This window comes from Rhinolophus sinicus, chromosome 13, assembly GCF_057876585.1.
Source record: "Rhinolophus sinicus isolate RSI-liver-muscle chromosome 13, RSI-T2T, whole genome shotgun sequence".
In the NCBI taxonomy this organism is placed as follows: Eukaryota; Metazoa; Chordata; class Mammalia; order Chiroptera; family Rhinolophidae; genus Rhinolophus; species Rhinolophus sinicus.
In genome coordinates, this window is record NC_142513.1 from 25803759 (window position 1) to 25807755 (window position 3997).

The following is a 3997-nucleotide window of genomic DNA, read 5'->3' on the forward strand; positions in this document are numbered from 1 at the left end:
AAATAAAATATATTACAATTAATTTAACCTTTTTCTTTTTAAAAAAACTTTTATTTAGTTTAAGTGTGTTTTTCCAGGATCCATCAGCTCCAAGCCAAGTAGCTGTTTCAATCTAATTGTGGAGGGCGCAGCTCGCAGTGGCCCATGCGGGGATCTAACAGGCAAACTTGGTGCTATGAGCTCTGCGCTCTAACTCACTGAACTAACCGGCAGTCCCCTTTCTTTTTACTTTTTAAAATTTAAATTACACATGAGGTTTGCATTATATTTCTGTTGAACAGTGCTGGATTCAAGGAGAGGGGCAAATGAGAGGGAAGAATCAAGTTACTCAGGGCAACAGAAATGGCAGTACCATTAAGAGAACTATGGGAAATAAAACTGTTTACGAGAAAAGAGGAGGGTGGCCGGTTAGCTCAGTTGGTTAGAGCATGGTGCTAAAAACACCAAGTGTTGCCGGTTCGAGCCCTGCATGGGCCACTGTGAGCTGTGCTCTCCTTAAAAAAGAAAAAAAGAAAAGAGGACACACTTGTTTTCAGAAAACAGACACTTTTACAAATAGATTTATTTGGGAATGGAAATAATACTAGCTATCAAACTTTCAAAGTGGAAAGAATTAGATCTTCATTGACTTTAACAGAGATGCAAATGATTTTTATTAATATAACCAGAGATACATTTTTGTCTGAGGAACAAATTCTGTGAAAAAAGGGTTCCATGGTCAATTACATTTGGAAGATAGCTATATATTCCAGACTCCTCTTGGAGATTCATCGTGCTCTTCAGCATATGAAAAGCTTTAAGAAGTTGCACTAAACTTTACTTTTTGTTTTCCAAACTTATTTGAGCACAGCATGCTTTTTCTAAACAACTATTAAAGTGCTAAACGATTAGTGGTTATCTAGTAATGGCATCCAAATTGGGGATATTTAGCTAAAGATAAGATAGGTCTTGAGTTGGAAAACTAAGAGAAATTTTCAATCCTTTCAGTACTTGAGAAGGGATAGAATTTTCCATACCTAGGAAACTCTGGAGTTGTTCTAAACTCATTATTTCATCTTGAATTTTCTTTATTATTATAAGAAAAGTTGAGCCTTATCTGTGAAAGTAGGCAATAGTACTTTCCTATTGCCTATGAGCTCTGATGAGGACACCAGAACGCCACATGCTAGCTATACTGTGTGTGTGTGTTGCACACACATGAAACACATCTCTTCAGTAGTGGTCTCTGGGCCAGGGGCCAGGTATTGGAACATGTCTAGGGGCGTGAGAACTTCATGCTCTTTATATCTTTGTCCTTTGGAAGAGACAGTAGGCAAGGTTTCCCCAAATTCTCCACACCATTATACTGGAAAAAAGGTCTTGTGCTTGAAAGGGGCCTGATTGAAACCCTTCATTTTCCTGGCACCAGTGGAACCCAATGAAAGGAGAAAGTACTTGGTCTACAAACCTCTGTGGCCTGGCACTCTTGTAGTCATGAGTACATTAATTTTTACTTCTCAGCTCTGGGAGAAGCTAGCTCCCATGCTGTGAGGACGTGCAAGCAACCCTTTGGAGAGGCCCATGTTGCGGGACCTGAGGCCTCCTGCCAACAGCCAGTACCAACGTGCCAGCCACGAGAATAAGCCATCTTGGGAGTGGATCCTCCAGCTCATTATACTTTCAAATGATTGCAATTCATGAAAGACCTTGAACCAGAACCACCCAGTTGTCACTCCCAATTTCTTGACCCATAGAAACTGAGATAACACAAAATATTTATTACTATTTTAAGTCACTAAGTTTTGGGTTTTTTTTTTTTTTTTTTTTTTTACCTAGCAAAAGACAACTAACATGGTAGATGTGCGTTTTGTATGGTGTTTTGTTACTGAAATGACTCTAGATTTGCAAGTCATTAATTTGGTTAGCTCCTTTAAAGCACAATGCTTACCACAACCCCAGTGCCTCTTATTCTGGTGTGTACACCAGAAAACTGACTTCTCTCCAAGGGTAAATAACTGAGAGAAGTGATAGAAAACTTAACAATGCTCTCCTTATAAAATAAACTACTATAATAACCACAGAGAAAGGAAGACTTTTAATTGCTACTTTCATTTCACTTTTTGAAAAACAAAAAAAAAATCTAAGCTTAATCATGGGTTTACTTTAGTCCAAGGCAAATTTTCCAAGTTCTTTAAAAAAAATTGTTACTTAAGTATAATACACATACGTAAAAGTGCACAAATCAAGTGAACATCTTGATGCAATATTACAAAGTGAACACATCATGTAACCACTACCTAGACCAAAGAAACCAAACATCACCAGCTTTCCACAAGCCTACTTGGTACTCTTTCATCACTGCTAGTCTCCCTGTTCCCCAAGAGTAACCATGATCCTGACTTCTAACATCATTCATTAATGTTGAACTTCATGTAAATGGAGTCACATAGTATATATTCTTTTGCTCAAATTAATTTGCATTTTTGATTTAGGATTATAAACATCTTCCCTGCCAGTAGAATGTGCTTCGCTTGTTATTTTGGATAAACGTTGATAGCCACAGATTGTCAGCAAGTTCACCAATACACTAGTGAGAGCGAAGATACACATATGTCTTTAAGACGAGAAAAAGCCTTCCAGTTGTGTGTTGGAATTTCACTGAATCCATGCTGTCTTTTGATTAACATCAGGCAGAGTAAGTAAATTCTCAGAAGTCCAAGGGCTGCCATTTTTTAAGCTGTGTGCCTCTGGGTAAGTTGCCTTATCATCCAAACGTTGCTGGGAGGATTAAGTGAGATGTAAAGGCACTCTGTAAACTGTAAATATGCTACACATATTTCAGGTGTTGTTTTGATGCTGAGGTTGGTCTTGGCAGCCTCAGATGATGATTCTTTGATTCTTCAGGATGATCCCTGGGAGCTCACAGACTTGGATAGAAGCTTCCTCAGGTCAAGGACAACATGCACATGTATTTTTTGGTGGTGGTGGGTGGGAGGGAGGAGGCAGAAAGGTAAGCCATGCTGGGGACTGAGATTTAGAAGACTAGTTATAGCTGTTCTTTGTTGTAGGACCCACTGAGGTAGCTTCCTGCAAGAGCTGGGATTTCCAGGGTTAGGAAATAGGGTTTCCAGAGTTATACCTAGAGTGAGGGGAGCTAGTTTGGAGTGAGCATGGGACTTCTATTCAACAAGCAAGAAAGCAGTTCATCTTTCCTGTTCACACTGCCAATAGTAGTCATTACAGGAAAGGTGAAGAAAATAAGGGCTATCACCCAAGAGGCATTCCAATCTCCCAGGTACTTACGAAAAAATTAGTGAGCAAAATAAACCCACATCCCTGTTAAACTTGACGGAGTGCCCTGAAGGTACAGCAGGACGGGATCATTCTAGGATAACCTCTGGGACAAGGGGTGTTTGGAAGGGCCTTTGGTAAGTGTGTGAGGTCAGGATGTCAGGGCTAGATGTGACCCTGTTCTCGCCTCAAAAGAGATGGGAATAAGACGATTTGGAAAAAAACAACTAACCCCATCCACCTCCCGGCTCCAAGGTGGGCACCAAATCCTTCATGTCCTCCAGTGCACCACACAGAAAGGGGGGCCAGACTCTCCTTCAAAAAGCCAACCTTACTTTCCGGCTCTCACACCCCCTCCTTAATCACAGGAGGGTGGCGATGGATTTATAACCCACCTCTTTCTTCCAGTTGCCATGGAGACCAACCCCAGTCCTTTCATTCCTTCTGGTACCGGGAACATTTCTCCAACGCAGGCGGAATGGAGGGGGCTTAGCCCAAACACGCCAGTGGCAGTGTTGGGGGAGGGGGTGGTAGTAAAAAAAAAGAGCGCGGGGCGGTGGGGGGCTTGGCGGCCTCGACCGCAGCAGCAGAACCAGGCCGAAGGACAAAGACTAAGGTCGGCCGCAGATCCAGCCCTTCCGTCCGCCAAAGACTGGCGGCCAGATGCTGCGCGGGCACCGCTGGGCTGGAGGAGAGCGCGAACCCAGAGAGGAAGGGACTGAGCAGT

At 42.2% G+C, this 3997-nt stretch overlaps 1 non-coding gene across 1 annotated transcript; it reads left to right on the forward strand.

Moving 5' to 3' along the window:
- The first annotated feature begins 402 nt into the window (after positions 1 to 402).
- TRNAF-AAA (transfer RNA phenylalanine (anticodon AAA)) lies at positions 403 to 477 on the forward strand. The gene has a single exon. It is a non-coding gene; the product is annotated as a tRNA-Phe (tRNA).
- The last annotated feature ends 3520 nt before the right edge of the window (positions 478 to 3997 follow it).